This window comes from Balaenoptera borealis, assembly GCF_965194805.1.
Source record: "Balaenoptera borealis genome assembly, chromosome: 14".
NCBI lineage: Eukaryota > Metazoa > Chordata > Mammalia > Artiodactyla > Balaenopteridae > Balaenoptera > Balaenoptera borealis.
The window spans coordinates 57430723-57452448 of NC_138875.1; the positions used below are offsets into that span (position 1 = coordinate 57430723).

General features: G+C 43.2%; 1 protein-coding gene and 1 long non-coding RNA gene across 7 annotated transcripts in view; one reads left to right on the forward strand and one right to left on the reverse strand.

Annotated features, from left to right (window-relative positions):
- DLGAP1 (DLG associated protein 1) overlaps window positions 1-12587 on the reverse strand; it is an 856539-nt gene extending 843952 nt beyond the window's left edge. For all 6 annotated transcript variants that reach the window (XM_082353525.1, XM_082353532.1, XM_082353530.1 and 3 more), the window contains exon 1: window positions 12047-12587. The gene's annotated coding sequence lies outside the window, so the exon portion shown is untranslated. The remainder of the gene's footprint in view (window positions 1-12046) is intronic.
- An 82-nt stretch (window positions 12588-12669) lies between these two features.
- Window positions 12670-21726, forward strand: part of LOC309610605 — a 716737-nt gene continuing 707680 nt past the window's right edge. The window contains exon 1 of the long non-coding RNA XR_014234078.1: window positions 12670-21326. This is a non-coding gene — a long non-coding RNA (uncharacterized lncRNA). The remainder of the gene's footprint in view (window positions 21327-21726) is intronic.

Below are 21726 nucleotides of genomic sequence, written 5' to 3' on the forward strand. Positions count from 1 at the left end.
CCCAAGAGGATTCCCTGAAAGAATTAAGGATGTGAGATTAAGGACGTGAAAAAGTGTTTTGTATTTGGGTGTATGGGGTTTTAAACCTAAATCACAAAGACATGAAATATCATGCTGCTATAACACATAAAAATCCTACAAAACCCAAATAATCCAGATGTAACTGCCCAGAAACCCTTCCCTTAATGAAAACACAATGGAATTTTCCCATCTAATCAATCAGTAAAGTTCTCATTCTGTTTACTATTGGTTTTTATCTGCTGAGCCCCTTCTAAGAGAGAAGCTGTGAAGACACAGCTGAGTCTTCACTGTGAGCTGCGTGAAGACACATTACTCGGAGGCAGAAGATAAGCCACACGCAGCAGAAAAAGGTGGATGCAATCAGAAGACGAGTGCCCCACCTGCCAAAGTACAATGGACCCGGGGCTCTCCGTGACCGTTAAGAGATGCTCCTCTGTAAGGGTCAAGCATAACTGCCTCTTTCTGGTTAGCTTAGAGACCTTTTCCATATCCCATCTTGCCTTAATAAATATGCATTCTGGTCAGAGTAAATTAAAATGTACACTTTGCATGTTGCTTTAGCTGCGTTAATTTTTTCACAATTAAATCTTCCTTGGGGAGAAAGACATGCCTTTGATTTCTTTTGTACTCTCCTCACAGCATATGGTACCACGTCAGACAGGGCTGAACTGTAGGGGCTGTGGGCCTCTTTCCCTGTAAATGCAGCCTATGGAGCCTAAAGGCACTACTGCCGGAGTCCAAAGACCAGGGTTGCTCAATAAATATTAGCTATTATTGCACTTGTTCAGTGAAGTGCTCTCACTTTCATCAGATAATTAGGGAAAATGAAAGCAGATCTAGGAATTTTCACTAGGAGAAAAAAATCTTTCATGACTAAATAATTTTTAAATTCTTTTAAAATAGCACCTTTTAAACCAAGGTGCTACTTTGTTATAAAAAGATGGTTGGCAGATGAGTTCTTGCAGATAAAAATGTATTGTTAATAACAGCATTTATTATTTGCCCACCATAAGCCCACCACTGAGCGAGATACTTTACAAAGGTTGGCTCACTGAGTCCTTTCAAAACCTCTGATATGTAAGTTTAGTTACCCTCCTTGTTCACATGAGAAAACTGAACTCCGAAAAATGAATGAACTTGCCCAGAGTCATCTAGTTAGTTAGATATCAGAATAGTAGAATCAGGACTGGGGGTGGTGAGGAGTAAGATTCCTGTCTGGAACATAGAAACAGCTGCTAGTATCCTGAATCTAATGATCGACTTCCAGCAGAGAACACCCTAATCAACAACCTCAAATCTTTATCAATTCTTAAAACTCAGGTTTAATGTTTCCCAAGTTGCTGATGGGACAGGTCATATCAAAAGTCAACATAACCAAAATAGAGCTCAAATTTTTATCACCACAATTTAGCCTCTTATTCCAGATCCTTACATGTTCCAGTAATGTCACTATTCCCAATGTCCTCACACTCCAAGTCTCCACTCAGCCCAAGCCATCTCCAATAACTAATTACAATCATCAAGAAAGCAGCTGCCACCTCCTAAAAAAAAAACCACTCTGCTAGCTACTGGGTTTAGGCCTAGAAGACAGACAAAAAGCACATTAGCCAATTCATCACTTGAAGGAGCTTAAAATCTAGCAGTATTCACATAAAATGTTTAAAATGTAAATCATAAAGTAAATGATCCAGAAAAACGCAACTGGAACTCAGAGGACAGTTTACCCTGGGCTGGAATAGTCATGAAACGCTTCATGTGAGAGGCGAGATTTGACTGGGCCTTGAAGGATAGAGGAAGCATTGAAACAATGATTTTAAAAGAAATTCTTGCTCATGGTAAAACACTCAAACTGTACAGAAGGACATGAAGGGAAGAGTAAATTCCAGACTCCTCTTCTCTAGGCCCGAGGAGAATGTGCTGCTGGCGATCTGTCAATTCGACAGAATTTAAATACATGAAGGAAAAAGAAACAAAGGAAGAGGAAGAAAGAAGGGCCAGAATAGCACAGTCCTGACAAGCAGAGGTGGTCATGGTGGAGAAGAGTTTTGATGTAAGAGACTAAGAAATGGAGGGGGGAGGGATAAATTAGGAGTTTGGAATTAGCATGTACACACTACTGTATATAAAAGAGACAAATAACAAGGACCTACTGGGAACTCCTACAGGGAACTCTACTCAATATCTTGTAATAACCTATAAAGGAAAAGAATCTAAAAAAGTGTATATATATATATATATTTTATATAAAATATATGTATAAATGAATCACTTTGCTGTATATCTGAAACTAATACAATATTGTAAAGCAGCTATATTTCAATAAAAATGTAAAAAAGAAAAAGAAATGGAGCTGAGCCACGAAGGGAGCCAGCTGTGCCTTCTCTCACTCACACATCTGAGGACCAACCAGCCATGTTCCAGGTTTGTGCTCGAGTCTGGGGGATGCAGGGAAGTAAAAATGGTCGTGGCTGCTGCCCTCATGGTCTCAAGGTCAGAGTTTGAGGAGTCTCACAGTGACTTTGATAGGTCTTTAGAAAAGTAAATCTAGATGCAAGTTGAATCAGAAGGAGACCCTGGAGGCAAGAAGTTCCATTAAAAGACCCTGTACATTCCCGACATAACATGATGAAGTCTTGAAGTGGAGGGGCAGCAGAATCCATACAGTACAACTGCTTCAAAGTCTAACTTCATGAGGAAGAAATTAAGACCAAGAGAAGTTATATACTGTGCCCAAATTTGGAACGTAATTAAGGGCTTTATAAAATAACCTTTGATAAGAAAGTCTTGAAGAACTAAATGTGAAAATAAAACTTTAATAGTTTATGAGAGGGCTTCCCTGGTGGCTCAGTGGTTAAGAATCCGCCTGCCAAAGCAGGGGACATGGGTTCGGGCTCTGGTCCGGGAAGATCCCACATGCCGCGGAGCAACTAAGCCCATGCGCCACAACTACTGAGCCTGTGCTCTAGAGCCCGTGAGCCACAACTACTGAGCCCGCGTGCCACAACTACTGAAGCCCGCACACCTAGAGCCCGTGCTCCACAACAGGAGAAGCCACCGCAATGAAAAGCCCGCGCACCACAATGAAGAGTAGCCCTCGCTCGCTGCAACTAGAGAAAGCCCGCAAGCAACAATGAAGACCCAACACAGCTAAAAATAAAAATTAAAAAAAAAAAAAATAGTTTATGAGATATAAAAGGGTGATACTTTTACCACTTAGAAATGGAAAAGATTTCTTAAACAAGATAGCTATACCATAACAAGAAGAATCAAAAATGCATCTATTTTAAATTTTAAAAAGAATCTTTTCACCCAAAGATGTCCTAAAAATGAAAAGACAAGCCACCAGTTGGGAGAAGCCCATTGAAAGGAGCTTCATTTCATTTCTGGAATGAAATTACAGAAAAAACTCTGATATCCAGAATATACAAATAACTCTCACAAATCAATGAGTTTTTTTATGCAGTGGCAGAGTGGACAACATGTATGCCTACACATTCCAAAGAAATCTGAATGTTAAGAGAGCAAAAAAATGGTCAACAACATTAGCGGTCAGGAAACAACACATTAAAACTGCAAGGAGATATAATTTCACAACCCGAAGGCTGGCAAAAAATAACATATACCACTAAGTGTTGACAACAATACAGAACAAAAGGAGCTCTTATAGATGGCTGGTGGGAGGATAAATAGACAAAACTCTTTTTGGTAATTTGGCATTATCTGCTAAATGGGAAGGTACAAATCCCTCCTACAATTCTCCTAAGAATATACCCCAAGGAAAGGTCCTTTGTATGCACAAGGAGATGTGCGTATGAACATCCGTAGCAGCCTTGTTGGAAAATAAATAGAATGTCCATCAATACATTAATCACTATATATTATACAACGGAATACCATAGGGTAGTAAGAGTGAATAAGTAATACCTATTCATATCAACAAAATAGTAATCAAGTAAAGTTGGGTAAAGAAGACTACAAAGAGCATGGTGTTCCTATTTATAGAGTTTTAAAACAGCAAAACAAGACTCTACTGTGTAGTACACACATATACCTACATACCTAGCAAAGGATGAGGAAATGTGTGGCAATGATAAACACAAAATTCAGTGTACAGGGTACCACTGAGGGGACATAGCCTTGGAGAGACTCTGAGAGTATCAACAGCATGTGCAGTGATTGGGTACATGTGTGTTTACCATAATATTTAATTTTTCGTGTTGCTGAAACATTTCACAGTAATTCTCAATTTGTAATGAAGAACTGAAAAGTAGTTTTAGGCACAGGTACACAGTAACAGAGAAAGAAAAGAGTCGACTATTACTTGAGAATTTTCCAAAATATTTCATGTCTTCTCTTCTCCCATACTGACTTCCCTCCACCTGGAGCCCATCATTTATACCTGAATTAGCACAACAGCCCCCTAAGGCGTCCCTCTGTCCCCATCTGGTGGCAGACTGATCCACTTCCATCCGTCCCAGAGGCCACTTCTCCATGTCACTGTCTATACAAAGTCCTTCAATGCTCCTGTCAACGCTAAACGTTCTTGAATCATCAGTAAAACCATCCAGAGTGTGCCTCCATCCTTCTCAGTCAAATTCATTTCCAGGTCTAATTAAAATGCACTAGAGAAGCTGGTGCAGAAGACCATCTCCCTGAGCCAGCAATCTGCCAAGTTGGTTTGCATCTCCATGTCTTTGTCAAAGTTTTGCTTTATCTGAAAAGTCATCCCTTCCTCCTACTTAACTCTTACGATCTAGGAAGGTCCAACATAAGACCGTCCTCTTTAGGAAGCATTCCAAAACGATCCCACTGCTTTGGGTTCGATTTTCAGCTGCCCAAGGATTTGAACTATATTTTGCACTTCGACAGTCTCCATACTCATGAATACAAGGAAGATCATATGATTTCATTTGCTCGTTCGCCCGTCCTTGGAAAGGCTATATCCATGCCAAATATCTGCCATGGATCATCTAAACCCCTTGGTATTCTTAGCATCAAAGCAGAATATTTTAAATTACCGATAAAGTAGAGGCAAATCTAGAAAAGTGATGATGCATTATTATAAACACATGGGTCATGTCCATGCTGAGTCTTTCATTGCCTCGCAGATCGGTAAGGCTGAGCAGTGGTGTAACATCTAAAGCTGGGGGCGGGGGGAAGGGCAGGTTAGCACACCCGTGCCGCTGGCCCACCACACCTCATCGTTCCAGTGTCTCAGAAGTGTAGATCGGACAGAATATACTACTTGCCTGGCCAGAAACTAGTATAAAAAAGTCATGGAAATACTAAGGAGGCTGTGAACCCATATAATTTAAAATGGTAGATTCCAACATCCCCTATGATCAAGAGCCACCCCACATAGGTTCTAAGTAGGTACCTCTACAGAAATCAACCTCCAGCAAGAAAGTCAGTTGTAGCCACTTCTCCCCCTCCCGCTTCATACCTCTCATCCCTGTGATCTGATTCAACCTTTCAATCTTCAGTGAACATTTGCATCCCTTCCATCAGCAACCCCTCTCCTAGCCCCTATCTCTGTTATTCCTTGAGCTTACGGTCTCATAGAGGTTGACAAGCACATCGACAGAAAATGGAATATAAATATGCATCAAGGACTTCCCTGGCAGTCCTCTGGTTAAGAATCCACCTTACAATGCAGGGAACTTGGGTTCGATCCCTGGTCGGGGAACTAAGGTCCCACACGCCACAGGACAACTAAACCCACCCACCGCAACCACTGAGCCCGTGAGCTCTAGAGCCCTGCGCCGCAACAAAAGATCCCGCACACTGAAACTAATAAATAAATCATGATGCAGCCGAATCAATCAATAAATAAATGTTTTAAAATAAATAAATGTGCATCAGATTCAGTGGAGACACAGGAAGGAATGCTTGATCCTTTGGGGTAAAGGGTGGGAAAAAAGTTTGTGTTTAGCATCAAAGGGCGGGGCGAGGGGGTGGAGTCTGATAAAGGCAAGTGGGGTGGTTAAGCCATTCGTCTGTGTGAGTGAGAAGGAGGAGAAAGGAAAAGGGGCAAGAGGGTTTTTTTTTCAGGGGGGGAGGGATTTGTATCACTTTGTTTTTTTAATCCTTATCTTATTTCAGAACCTCCCTCTGTTGACCGGAAGACTGTAGTTTCTGTAGCTGGAAACAGAGCACAACCTAACCCATCACATGCTGGCCATGCTGGGATCAGCCCTGTGTTTACCAGGTGTTATCAGAAGAAGCTTAGGACCAAAGGATGCAGAGTTTGAGACTGCAAGGAGGGCCATGCAAAAGCCATGTAATACTACCTTCAGAGTTACGTCCTTACACAGTTGGAATACAGATTTGCATGCGCTCATTCTTCATTCATTCTCTCAGTCAATGTCTACTGACCTCTTACTAAGTCCCAGGTGCTGCACTAGGAGTCAGTGATACTTTGTGAACATGCTATTTTAGTCCCTGATCTCATGGAAAGCATAGTTCAGCCGGGAAGACAATCGATCAGATAATCACAAAAGTCAAGGCCTCATTATTTACTGTAAAAGGACCATGGTCAAAAGTATCAAGGCAACTAAGTTGCCTGCAACCGGACAGCTTCACTGATTAAATGACCTTTCAGCTGAGGTCTAGGGAAGTGGAAATAATGTAAGAAACATGTTCCAGGGAGTTCACACAGGAAACTTCTAAATGTGTTACTGCTTCAGGGTTCCCCTGCTGCCCCTTCCCAGCTCCAAGTGGGAAAGCTCATCCCTGTCTGATAGAAAAGGTGACTTTGCTTCTGCATTCGTGTCTGGGTAAAGAGCTTCGAGGAGAGTGACTGTGCCTTGCCTTCTTGCTAGACTAGTCTGATGAATCATATCAAAGAAGAGCTGCTCGCAAAGTCTGAGACAAGATCAAAATGCCATTTTCCTCTTCAACGGCAGCCTGTGTCTTGCAAAGAAATCTCCATGCTATCTACCAGGGGCAATTTCTAGCCCGGAAAAAGATATCACACTGAGTTTCCACTGAAACTGAAACCCAGAAAGCAAGGGTCCCCAGGGCAAGGATGTAATCTGGAGGTGAGAGTGAGGGTTAATACCAGTCCTCCTGTCAGAATACTCATAAACGTTCTCCTGTAGTAGAATTAAAAGGGAAGTTACTCTAGCAGATGTTTCCAAATTAGCCAAAACCATGTCAGGGAGTAAAGTAGCAGAGCTGGAAATGCGCCCAGAGAGAGAGAGAGAGAGAGAGACAGACCTTCCCACAAGCAGCCTGATGGAGCCACTGAAATGCCTCTGAGCCTCCTGGTGCAGATGAGGATGCAGGAGAGAGGAGATACTCAGGTCCCAGGACAAATCCTCCTCTCCTAATTGCTCATCCATGGCTCCAATGAGACTACCAGTCTGCTGAATCCTAAGAAGTCCTGGCAGGATCGGGCAGTTAATGCCCTGCCAAACCACACTCTTTACGCTTGCTTTTGTGCTGTTGCTTACAAATCTGACAAGAAACGTTGGGAGAAGATATAGAAATTGTCCATGACGACGGAGAAGCAAACCATGATAAATGAATGTGAAAATGAACAGTATAGTGTCAGGCAAATCCCAGGAGGAGGGTGGGTCTGCATCTTCAGAGAAGACCCAGAGCACTGATATCTAGTTCACAACAACCCCAAACTGGGCAATGATATCCCCCGCTATGCAGGTTCTCACCTACCCAGGAAAGAAAAGGCCCAAGAATCTGAGCCAAAGATCCGTGGCCACATACCCAGAGGGTTTCCTGGGTGTGAGCTGGGCTCCCAAGTGGGCTGTCACTTGTTACCCAGTAATCATTACCTCCTGCAGGAAGGAGAAAACAATAAACACCATCCAGGAAAAACCTTAGGTCAATAAAGGCAGAGAAGATCTCCAGTTTCTCACTGGTACACCAGCTGTCTGGCCCCACCACTGTCTAGACTAAAAGATGTAAAATTTGTGGGTCAGCACAACTCACACGCAATACCAACCTCTGTGCAATCAGAGAAAGGAAGAAAAGACCTCAAAGAAAAGCCATTCACCATTTTAACCACCTTATATCCACATCCCATTTTTTCTGCCCTCAACCACACGTTTTCCTTAGCAGGTGGTTTGTGTGTTGCAGGGTTACAAAAAAAAAGAAGTCACAAATTTTGGTATGCATTAATGGTATATTATACATAGCAAATATACATTTTGCATAAGCCAAAGAGGTATGTGTTAGAAGAAAAGGAACTGGTACCTGGTATCTCATACAATGAGTTGTCAGTGGATGTTTAAATACATTAAAGTGAAAGACTGATGATTAGTTCTAAATCCTCCTCTGTGGTAGAAGAACGGTTTAGACCTTCCTAGGAACAACATCTTTGGCAATTCCTGAGAGACCACACAATGAAAGTCACCTTCATTGGGGAGTAACAGGAAGCAGCCTACACATTCCCCATGATTTAAAAAAAAAAAAAAAAGAAGGAAGAAAGTCAAAGAAGAAATGATTCCTTTCTTTGAAAATGAAGAATTACAAGCCCTGAGGATCTTCTGGAAACAAGAGATGGCACAAGACATGATGCGGTGCTTTTGAACCTCCAAGTGTATCTGTGGCACAAAATTTTTAGAATTCTAGACGAAGGGTCTTCTTGTGATTGTGTTTCTTTAAAATAAAAATGTACAAAGAAAACAACATCTCATAGACGGTAAGGCATAGATTGTAAGTGTGGGAGGTGAGGATTGGAGACAAGTGTTCAGATTTTTCAAAAGTCCTTTCAGGATGCTCCTGCTTTAAGGCTGCTCCTTTAGCGGGATAAAGGAGAAAAGGAAACAAAAGAACTTACAACTACATTGTTTCCTTAGATTAACCATGAGAGGCAAGCCTGCTTTCTATAGAGATGAAATCTTCATGACAGTCTTCCAATGGAATGCTTCCTAAGAGGAAACAGCTTCTGCATGGAGCAGAGCTGCTCTGAATAAGGGGAGAACAATTTGTGGGAATGATCCAGAAGATACCATAATATGAATCTGTCATAGAAACTTCACTATGAAAACACGCATTTAGGTGGCATATTACTATTCTTTCTGAATTTGAAATATTACATGAGATCCAAATCAGAACACTGAACTCTTTGTTTCCAGAAGAAGTTGCTATTCAAAGAATGTTACTTGTCTCAACTGAGTTGTAGATGAAATTGTTACTATGCTACAAATCTCTAAATGAGTAGTTAGTAAAACTTCATTTCCCCTCTTCCCAGTTTTAAATTTATATTTAAAAATTAATCAATCTAGGGAATTCCCTGGTGGTCCAGTGATTAGTACACCACGCTTCCATTGCAGGGGGTCGGGTTCGATTCCTGGTCGGGGAACTAAGATCCCGTGAGCCGCGCTGCGTAACCAAAAAATAACAACAAAAAGTAATCTAAAAAATAAATAAATAAATAGTAATCAGTCTAGACAGCCATATAGAACAAAGGCATACACAACCTAGTAGAAGTTAAATCAAAGTGCATGCAATCTGTATTTCCAAATTTGATTCAATAGAACATTTACGCTTAGAAGGACTTAGAAAGTAGAACAACTTATAGTTAGTTTAGGCTATTTCCCTGAATGGGCTACATAATATTTTGAGAAGGTCTTGATTTCAATAATCACTCATATCAAGGTTTTAGTCCTGGCAAAATGAAGTTTACATTGAAGGAGAAATTACAGATTCTAAACCATGAAAATTCCCCATAAGGAAAACTCAAGTATTATTCCACCCCCCCCCCCCCACTGCAAAGCACAATTGCTAGTGTGTGACTTGAAGAGTTTTGTCAGAAAATTACTTCATAATCTTTTAAAGAATCTGTTTATCAGTTCATTTTGCCAATATTTATATTGTCTATAATTTTTGAGATCAAATATTTTATTTAGCGAACTAACCTTGGGATAGAAATATAGAGAGAAACAGCAGACGTAATTTTTTAAATAGTCTATATTTGTGAAGCCATTCAAGTCTCTTTTCATACAAAGTAGCTAATACTTTCTCTTAAGTGAGTCAGTTGTTGTTTTTTTAATAGTCATGGAATTTTAGATCTAGAATTCGGAATATTTCAAGGAAGTGACTTTACTGCAGCAACTTTAAACTGAACTAATACACCCAAAGGAAATTAATAACAAGGCCATTGACACCAGATTTCTATGAACTTTCCTATTTCACGCCACAATATGAATTTTCTGAACCAAGGGTAGTTTTCGTAACCTAAACAGTTAAATTTCAAATGTTTTGCAAAGTTATTCGATATTTCTTTATGACTTTGGATCTCCTTCTTAAAAATGTAAACAAAGAAAACTTTATCCTTTTGACATTGGATAAATTAGGATACTTGTAACATCTCTTGCCTTCCTGTCATTTCGGTTCAAGTTGGGATAAAGATCACTGCTCTACATGCAAAATTACCTAGGCCAATAGAAAGTTGCTTCCTGAAGCTGAAATTCGGCTATAAATAACCGTCAAAAGGCAGTTAGCTCCTTCCTGGTAAAAAATAATTTGCAAGATGTTTGCATTTGGTCCTAAAATCGCTTTCCTAGTTCTGAACATTCCTCATCCCAGGATCTGACTACAAGTCAGACTGATCCATCACCAGTTTACAAAGCCATTCTCGAAGACTTTAAAAGCTAAAGATCTGCCTTGCATTGTTACTTTTATGATGCTTTTCATCACTGTAATTCCATAACTTCATGTGTTATGCTGGGGGTGGAGGGTGGGGGAGAAGGAGCATCGATCTCTCAAGAACGGAGCCAAGCTCACGGTGTCAAGAGGGGACAGTCTCGCAGGAGTCCATAAAGGAGATAACATCTCACCGCCCCCGCCCCCCCACGGAGGGTCCTGTCCCAGCCTCCTCGCCGCCTCAAACCCCCTCCCCTTCTCCGACAGAAAATTCCGCAGCCTCCTGGCCGGGAGGGAGGCGAGCCTGAGAGCCCTGGGCGGGAACGGCGCGCCGGCACAGACAGTGTCGCGGGCGCAGGCACCTGAGCAGCCCCTTCCCACCGCTTCCCGGGGCCACCGCGCCAGGCTGGGCTGGCTCGCCTCCCGCGAGGGGCGCAGCCTCCCGAGCCCTGCAGGCAGGATCTCCATCTCCGCGCGGCCCCCGAAGTCCCGCCTGCAGCTGCAGCCGCCCCCCCAATGAAAGTGCAATTTGTTATCCCTCCCGGCCCGGAGGAGGGGTGTCCCTGTCTAGTCCCGGCTCAGCCCCGACTGTTCAGCTGGCTGAATATCGGGTCTCACCGCCCGCGCCGCGAGTGGCCGGGAATCGGCCTTGGCCTCGGCCGCGGGCGGGGGTCGACCCTCCCGTGATCGCTCCCTTGGACCCCGTTCTCTCCGTGCGTCTCTCTTTCTGTATCTCGGTCTCTCCCTGCGTGCCTCTGTCTCTCTTTGTCTCTGCTTCTCTGGCTTTCTCTCTCTTGCGCGCTCGCGCACGCGCGCGCGCACACACGCACATATACATACACGCACACACACAGGGGAGGGGGCTATCTCCACTACCAATGCCAAAATGTCACCTAAAAAACAAGTGCAACAACTTGCCTCGCCAAAGACCCAGGAGCCAGTCGAGAAATGCCCTGCAGGGAGCAGCCCCCTCCTTCCCTGCAAGGTGCATCGGGGGTTGGGGTCGGGGGGGGGAGAGGGGGGGAGGGGTGGGAATTTGGCCGGTGGACGTGACGGGGACTGTTGTTCTCCTCCCCTCCCCCTTCCGGGACCCTGTCGCAATTAGAAATCCGTCCTCTCCTCAGGCCCCGGGGGGAACCGCGAGAACCGCACGCCGGAGAGGGGCGCGCCGATCCCCAGGTTCCCGGAGTACCCCGGGGGTCGCTGGAGTGCGCCCCGGGCGGTGGAAGGCGAAGGAGAAGCCGGCCGGCGGCTAGGGGAGCCCAGTTCAGAGTCCCTCCGCCCGCGACAGAAGCGGTGACCGCGCGGCGGGCAAGAGCCGCCCAGCGCGCGGCGGTGGCGGCGGTGGCGGCGGCCCGGGCTCCGGTGGCCGCCGCCGCGAGCGCACGCCCCAGCCCCCGGAGCAGCCCGGCGTTACCTTGCCACTGCCCGCAGTCCGGCCCTCGGTCGCCGCGGCCGTCCGTCGGTCCCGCGAGCCTCGGAGGGAGGACGAAAGAAGTGTCCCCGTAGCCGGGACAGGCTCCCAGCGAGGCGATGGGAAGGACTCGAGTGAGGAGCCGAGGCGGCTACGGCCGCTCCCGCCGCGGATGCCGCCGATGCCCCCGGGCCGGAGGTGTCGGAGAGGCCGTGTCCTCGGGATTGCGGGGTCCGGAGCGCAGCACTCGCCTCTGGCGCGGCTGCTGAGCGCCGGGACGCGACGGGCTGGGGCGGCGAGGCTGGGCTGGTCACCCGCCCCTGGGTGCATGTTAATACGGTGGGGAGGAGGAGTCCCGCGCTTCCTCCGCCCAACCGCGGGAGCCGGCGGGCGGGCGGCGGCCGCGGCCCGGAGCCAGCACTCCCACCCGCCCCGGCTACTACGGCGGGCCACCAGCCCTGACCCAGCCCAGGCACGTGCGCCCGGGCCGCAGGGAGGCGCCCGGCGTCCTGCGGGTGATGCCCGCGCAGCTCCGGGCCGCAAGTGCGCTCACACCACGCGGAGGGGAAAGCCCCGCATCCCCTCGAAGGAACCGCGAGGCGCCCGCGCGTTAGTGGGCGTGTCCCGTGCGTTCCCCGGCGCAGCGTCCGCGGAGAAGTGAACCTGCCCCTCCTCACCTGACAGCTCTCGTTCCCAACCTTGTCATCGGGAGCGCTCAACACTATCACAGGAACTCATGTTGACGGGCAGAGGGTTTGCCTTTCTCTCTCTCCATCCTCGGGATCCCTAGTAGAATTTTTGAAGAAGCAATCGCCAGGGAGGAGCCGGGGTCGTGGAAGGAGTCTAGACTCACCCGGACTGACGTTCACACCCGGTGCCATTACCTCCCCCAGAGGCTCAGTTTCCCCATTTGTACAACGAAGGCTCTTGTGGATTAGATTAGACAATATTTTTACCACCAGCTTCTCAAGGTATTGGCCTAAAGGTAACTAGAAAAACGAATCCCTTTTCTTCCTATCCTCTGACCTCAGAAGACTCCCCGCTCTCCATCCCAACTGCACTTGGAAGCCACGCCCATTCACACAGGCTGAGGACCACTCGTCCACATGCTCTGAAAGTAGGAAGCACCCGTAAGGCTTCAAAGTAAGAAGAGAAATAAATATTGTGTGAATAGATGAACTAAGATTTGGGTCAAAGAGAGAAAAGAGTCAATCAATTAAGTGTTTATTGAGCTTCTGCTCTACCCACTTAAGTATCAATACTATGGATGATAATAGTTAAATAGTGGTTAATCATCATTTTCCAGTTTCCCTCCACTCAAAAAAGAATGGGCATCTTCATGGAGAATGTCTGCCCTTTGTTCTACAGCTCCCAGAGAGTACATTATGCTAAAGAGTATGCGATCTTCTTTCTGTAATTGTACCCATAAAGTTATAGCATAAGATTTAGCATCTGCTTTGTGTGATATCTAATTATAAATATTAATAGAATATCCTTTTTAAAGAAAACCCTTCTAAAAATACAGGGAAGTGAAAAACAGTTTCCATAAAAATATGACTCAGATAAATAATCGCTTTTCCGCAATTTCACTGAGTGATTTTCCATTAAAGAGGAAAAAAAAAATCTGTAAACCATGAAACACTCCAAGAAATGGAGATAAATCCTCAGCAGTGATTATAATGCTTTAACAAAGCTCTAAAAATTATCCCCAGCCAATTCAAGAGTGACTGTATAGGGGCACTTATTCTTCAAATAAGATTCCATGAAAAGGCAAAGTACTGATATAGGAAAAATAGCCTTCATAATCTGGAGAGAGCAACTACCTTGCCTTTCCAGATTTGTAAGTGTGTCTAATCCATAGAATTTTTAATGAGGTCACATAAATAAGGCCATTATAACTGTCAGACCCTAAATCAAATTAGGTGACTTTAGTGAATAAATTTGCTTGAAGCAGAAAATCATTTTCTTAAAAATTCTTATGGTCCATTCAACCAGACAACAATAATATCTATGTAACACTGCTATTGTTAGGGTTTGCTGACTGTAAGTGACAGAAACCAAATCTGGTGAACTGAAGAGAAAGTTATTTATTGGAAAGATATTGAAAGCTTTGCAGTCTTGAAACAAGCAGGATTTGTGGCAATACTGTAGCTCTAGAAAGTCAGAAAGACAGAAGCAGTTCTGTTTGGTGTTGCACTAAAATGTACAGTTTACAGTCAGTAAATGTCAACTATTTCTTCAAAGTTCACGTTACTGGATCAAGATTCAAGTCACAAAGGAGAACATCTGACTGGCCAAACTTCAGTCAGGTTCCCACTCCCTGGCTGTGCCAGGAGAGGGAGAGGAAACATTTGGTTCTTTGACTTCCAGAATGGAAGGCAGGCACCTGGATTTATCATGCTTCCAAAAGTGCACATGATTGGAGATAGGTGATTCCTCAAAACAAGTTCAGGGAACTATAAAGAAGGAGAATTTGATGCTGAGGTCAGAAAAAGATCAATGTCTGTTACATTGACTGGCCGTGAAATTTACACTGTAATGCTTAGAGTTGTTTGGAAATGAGCAGTGCAAGTGAAACTGCAAGTTTGTTTCACTTAAAGAATGCTGTTTAAATACTGTATGTATGGCCAGTTATCTTATTTAAATAAGCATAGTGCCTATTATAAGCACTACTGCAAGCCAGGGCGAGCAGCTGTGTTCATTTCTTGTCATGGACAGTATAGTAGTGGAATAATCGCCCTGGAAAGATGACCATGTCCTAATCCCGTGAACCAGTGAATGGTTATCTTGCATGACAATTTGCAGATGTGATGAAGTAAAGGGTCTTGAGATGGGAAGTTTATCCCAGATTACCTCAATGGGCCCAATATAATCAAAAAGGCCCTTATAAGAGGGAAACAAGAAAGTCAAAGGCAGAAGAAAAAGATGGAATGATGGAAGCAGAGGTTGGAGCGATGCATTTTGAAGATGGAGGAAGGAGGTCATGAGCCAAGGGATACAGAAGCTAGAAAAGATAAAGATTCTCTCCTAGAGCCTCCAGAACTCACGCCAGTCTGCTACTATCTTGATTTTAGCCCAGTTAAACTGATTTCCGATTTCTGATCTCCAGAACTGTTAAGATAATAAATTCATGTTGCTTTAAGCCACCAAGTTGCTATAACAGCAGCTAGAGGAAACGAATATACACAACTTACCCAACCCTTGGGAACATCCTCCCCAAAGCACATGTTGGTAGCAGGTGGCGTGAGAGCCTTTACTGTAGAAGAAACACAGAAAGGCATAGCTCCTTCTGAAGAAGACAACTCAAAGGAGGCTAAGTCAGCAATAAGTTGGTAAGAAGAGGAAATTAGAAACCATGAACAGATAGGGTTCCTATTCAGGCGTTTCCATTTCTCTGGTTAAATCAATGTGGCGGCACTCCCCCTAGACCACAACATGGTCAAACCGATAAAATCCCATTAGAATGAAGTATACTTGTGAAAGAAGAAAGAACTCGAAGGACAACCTGAATGGTAAGTGTGAAAGACGTACACGTTTGCTTCTGCATTTAACAAAGCCTTCTCACTCATTCTCATGGTTTTAAGTAACATTTAAATGGTGATTCCAGATCTATATCTTCAGCCTTGACCTCTCAGCTAGGTTTCATATTTGGGAATCCAAAGACCTGCTAGACAAATCCACTTACAACTTCCACTGGCACTCCAAACTTAACAGGTCCAAATTAAACTTATCGATTTCTGCCCTTTCCATCTGTTCAAATTTTTATTCCTTTTCCTGTTATACTATATGAATTCATGGCACAGTCATCCACCAAGTCACCAACACCAGAAACCAATGAGCTATCCTAGACTTCTACACCCACCAGTCACCTCTAATCCATCACCAAACACTGTTGACTTCTCCCACCATCTGAACTGATCTTGACTCCCTCCTATATTTCCATTTCTATAACAGTATGCCCATATAAGGCTTTGTCATCTCACCTCTGGGTTATTATCCTCTTAACTTCTTTCCTTTCCCCCAGGCTTGCCTCCTTTTCATTGAAGCAAGAATGGGCTTATAAAAATACAACTCAGACCACGTTACCCGTCACACGTTAAAGCTATGGTTTAGCGCCTTATAAATTTATAAAGTTCAGTTCCTTAGAATGGTATACAAGGCTCTCCTGCTTTTATCTCTTTCTTAGGCCTTTGCTCTCATGATTTATACATTATGCTTCAGTAAATCAGACTGCTGCTTATAATGCCATTCATGCAACATGCTCTAGAATATTTCTGTAACTCTCTCATACTATTCTTTCTGTCTTGCCTGCCCTCTCTCTGATTTTGCTGGCTAGTATTTATTTCTCCTTCAAGGCTTGCTTCAGTGGTCCTCATGCCTGAATCATTAGGTTGGATTAAGTCATGCCCACGCTCACTGAACCTACTACTATCTTAGTTTTTATGACATTATATTAAGTTTTTCAGGTTATCTGGGTTGTATTTTTGAGACTGTAGCTATCCCTATAGGGATCCCCAATACCTAGCATAGTAACTGCCTCTCAATAGAATATCAATATATATTTGTGGGACTGAATTAACCTGAATGGCTTTGAGAATATTTTGTGATGTCTGTAATATATCTTAATATTAGGTAGTAGAAGGCCGTGTGTGATGTAATATAACCTGTAGCCAAATTTTAGAACCCATCACTTACAGGTTTAATAAATGGAAAGTGTTCTTTTTCATGCTAAACAAATGCCAAACAAAAACTGAGGAAAGACATATGAAGACGTCATGTCTAGTTTTTCCTTTTAAGAGCCAATCCAGTGAAAGGAAATGGTCTTGTTATCCTCAAACGGTTTTCAATGAACATTTTTGCTTTATGTTTTATTTGATTTTTTTTATTAAAGATATAAATGCTGGAATACAATTGATTTAGCTTCTGTCCCAACTCTACTTTTATACCCTATCATTCTTGTTTACACGTTAATCTATATACACTGTGTCCCCTTCCTGTCACCTCCCAAACACCCCCATTTACTCTTTCATCCATTGCAATACAGTGTGAGCCCTGTGCATTGCAATCTGGCTTTGTTCTGGTAAACGTGGTGTAATTTTCCCAACAAGAAGCCCCTTTGTAGTTCCTATTTCCTTGATCTCCTAATTAGAATTTTATGCAGTGGATATGTGATTTTTCAAAATTTCCACTAGAAATGTCCATTATTTTACTGTCTTCTGGTTTCCCTTCTAGTTCTCTGCTCCCAAACTTTCCTACTACCTCTCCTAAGCTGTAATTATTGTGCCCCCAAGATGGTAGCTGAGACCACTGGTGAGAGTGAGGTCTCTGAAGAGAAAGGGCCCTTGGTCAGGACCCTGGGGAGTCTCTGCAATATCCACTGGTGAAAGAGGAAGAGGCCAACGTTAGAGGTGGGAAGAGACTCAGAACAGCAGTGCCATGAAAAGACAGGTTCCATGGAAACCAAAGAATGACAGCATTTTAGGAGATAGGATTTGATGCTGAATTTTAAACTAGCACTTCTATACATGTAACATCTCCACCTGCAAGAAATGTACAGACATCACCAATTCAGTAGATACAAACCAAACAGTCCACCTTCCATCCAGCGTTAGCTCTTTCCCACACAGTATTCCCTGATGATCCCCTCCACCATATACCCAGACCCTGAAGCCAGACATTTAGAAGTCATTCTGATACTCTTTCTCCTCCCTTATCTACTCTAATTAGTCACCAAGTTTTATCAAATTCCTAAAACAATAAGCTATTTCACTCTACTGTTTAAAATTATTCCGTACATCCTCCTTGTCTTCAAGAAAAAACCTGAAAGCTTATGTATAACAACCAAAGCCCTTCACAATCTGATTCTTTCTTCATTAAATTATCAAACTAATTTATTTGAGTGGATTGACTTTTCACATACTGGATTGAAAACTTTATTTAAAAAATTTTTAACAGTTTAGAAATTGAAACTTATAGTTAAAAATAAAAATAAATGAAACCAAGAACAATAAACGCAAAAAAGAACATATGTTCACCCATATATTCTAGAGACTGCTAATATATACAGTAATGACCCTGGGCAAACTATATATCATCATATAGTAAAAGGGAGAGAAAGAATCAGAATATCTTGATAACAAAAAAATTAATATATTATTGTATACATTTTGAGAAAAGACCTACTACAGATTTTTTTGTTCAGAAGTATTATATTTAAGAGTTCCCTTTAAAACAATCCCAATCCCTAAAATACTTAGGAAGAAATTTAACCAAGGAGGTGAAACACCTGTACACTGAAAACTATAAGACACTGATGAGGGAAACTGAAGACACAAATAAATGGAAAGAGTTTCTGTGCTCATAGTTTGGAAGAATTAATATTGTTAAAATGTCCACACCACCCAAAGCTCTCTACAGATTTAATGTAATCCCTATCAAAATTCCAATAGCATTTTTCCCAGAAATAGATAAAACAATCCTAAAATTTGTATGGAAACACAAAAAACCCTGAATAGCTAAAGCAATCTTGAGAAAGAAGAACAAAGCTGGAGACATCACACTGCCTGATTCCACACCATATTACAAAGCTATAGTAAGCAAAATAGTATGGTACTGGCATAAAAACAGACACATAAACCAATGGAATAGAACCGAGACCCCAGAAATAAATCCAAGCATATATGGTCAGTTGATTTACAGCAAAGGAGCCAAGACTACTCACAGAGGAAAGGCTACTCTCATCAATAAATGGTGTTGGGAAAACTGGATATACACATGAAAAAGAATGAAACAGGACCATTGTCTTATACCAAACACAAAAATCAACTCCAAATGGATTAAAAACTTGAATTTAGAACCTGAAACCATAAAACTTAGAGAGGAAAACACAGGAGGTAAACTCCTTGACATTGGTCTTGGGAATTATTTTTTGGATTTGACACTAAAAACAAAGGCAACAAAAGCACAGATAAAGAACTGGGACTACATCAGACTTGAAAGCTTCCACACAGCAAAGGGAACCATCAACAAAATGAAAAGACAACCTATGGAATGGGAGGAAATATTTGCAAACCACATATTGGATAAGGGATTAATATCCAAAATATACAAGGAACTCAATACAACTCAATAGAAAACAAAAAACTAAAACAAAACCCACAAATAATCCGATTTAAAAGTGTGCAAAGGACCTGTTAAGATGTCTATTACCAAAAAGACAAGAGATAACAAATGCTGGTGAGAATGTGGAGAAAAGTGATCCCTTTTACACGGTTGGTGGGAATGTAAACTGTTACAGTCACTAGGGAAGAGTATGGAGGTTCCTCAAGAAATTAAAAATAGAGAATAAAGAGGATTTCCCTGGTGGCTCAGCGGTTCAGAATCCGCCTGCCAATGCAGGGGATACGGTTTCGAGCCCTGGTCCGGGAAGCTCCCACATGCTGCGGAGCAACTAAGCCCGTGAGCCACAACTACTGAGCTTGTGCTCTAGAGCCTGCGAGCCACAACTACTGAAGCCCATGTGCCTAGAGCCCATGCTCTGCAACAAGAGAAGGCACCGCGATTAGAAGCCCACGCACCGCAACGAAGAGTAGCCCCAGCTCACCACAACTAGAGAAAGCTGCACACGGCAACAAAGACCCAACGCGGCCCAAAATAATAAATAATAAGTAATTAATTAATATTTTTAAAAAATAAAAAATAGAGAATAAAGAATAGATTGAAAGAGTCCACCAAGATGGTTATGTAGGAGGCTCTCGAAGCCCCCTCCTCCCATGGATGCATTGAATGTACAACTACACATGGAGCAACTGCCTCCAAAGGAGCCAGAAACCAGCTGAGCAATTCGTGCACACTGGACGGATGAGAAAATAATACCCATCAAAATGGTAGGAAAGACTGAGACACACACTTGCAATAAGCCCCACCCCTGGCACAGCACCACACAGTCGGGAGGGAACCCCTAACTCCCAGCATCTCCCTGAGGAGTGAAGGCTTTGGACCCCACATCTATCAATCCAACATTTAAAAAAATTTATTCTATTGAGGGACAGTTGATTGACAATGTTATGTTAATTTCTACTGTACAGCAAAGTGATTCAGTTACACATCTACATGTATTCTTTTTTTCATTTTTTAGCTTTCATTTTTATTTTATATTGGAGTAGAGTTGATCTACAATGTTGTGTTAGTGTCAGGTGTACAGCAAAGTGATTTAGTTATACATATACATATATCATCACTCCAGCATTTAAGACAACCACCGGGAGGGAGGACTCGCAAAACACCTAGCTGTGAAGGCCAACATGCTTGTGTCTGGAGACCCGCAAGACTATAGCAAAGCAACAATTCCTGATAGGCACCTGGCCTATCGCCCTGAGGGCTCAGCGCAGAGGAAGCAGGCAAAATCACCCATTTCCAGTATTTCCCTGAAAGAGGGTTCTCTGCATACTTGAAAAGCTGCTGCCTGAGGGTCAGGCTTCTAACTTAGCAGGTACTAAGGGCTGGCTGTGGTCCTCCCCTGAGGCCAGGGAAGCCGGTGGACACCTCTCCCACTTCCTCCCTCCAGCCTCCTCCAATAACACTACCCAGGTGCCAGTATCATCCTGGAAGGAGATCGTATACATGTCTGTGGCTCCAGCTTTTGTGGCTGCCACCCGAGGGAGTGGCCTGGATTTCCTGGCCCAGGTAGTCAATGGGGCTTGCATCCATGAGTCCCCTAGGACTCTAGCAAACAAAGAAACAGTTCTTAATGGGCCTAGGAGCACCCCGACACTGCAGCTCTACACGTAGGCCCAGCAGAGAGGGGGCAGGCAAAAATGCCCATCCCGGTTTCCTCCTGGAAGGGACTCCACCACCTGTTTTCCCAGCTGCTGCCTGAGGGTCCAGCTTCCCATCAGCCTGCATCTAGGTGCAGACTACAAGCCTCCCCTTCGCACAGCCCTGACTGCCAGGGGGCCACTGAGAACAAAGAAGGAGCCTCGGAAATCACGGAAGTCTGAGAGGCAGCTCTGAGGTTGGGCCAGACTGACTGCAGCACTGTTTGCAATAGCAGATGTACAGAAGCGACTTACGTGTCCATCCACAGACGAATGGATTTTTAAAAAGTGTGGTACAGATATACAGTGGAATGTTATTCAGCCTTTAAAAAGGAAATCCTGCCATTTGCAACAACATGGATGAAATTGCAGAGCCTTATACTAAGTGAAATAAACTCAACAGAAGATGAAAAATACTGCATGATATCACTTCTGTGTGGAATCTTAAAAAAAAAAACAAAAAAACAGTCAAACTCATAGAAACAGCGTAGAAAAGTGGTTGCCAGAGTCTGGGGGATGGGAGAAATCGAGAGAGGTTGGTAAAAAGGAATAAACTTTCAGCTATATGATGAATAAGATCTGAGGATCTAATGTAAAATGGGGTGACTACAGTTGATACCACCACTCTGTATAACTGAAATCTGCTGAGTAGAACTGAAACATTCTCACCAAAATAAATAAATAAATAAAATGATAAATATGTGAGGTGATGGATGTGTTAATTCACTCAATGAAGGGGGGAGATCCTTTCACAACGTACCCATGTATCAGATCATCACAATGTGTACTTTAAATATCTTACAATTTTATTTGCCAATTATACCTCAATAAAGCTGAAAACAATAGTTCTCCCTTAAGTATTTTAAT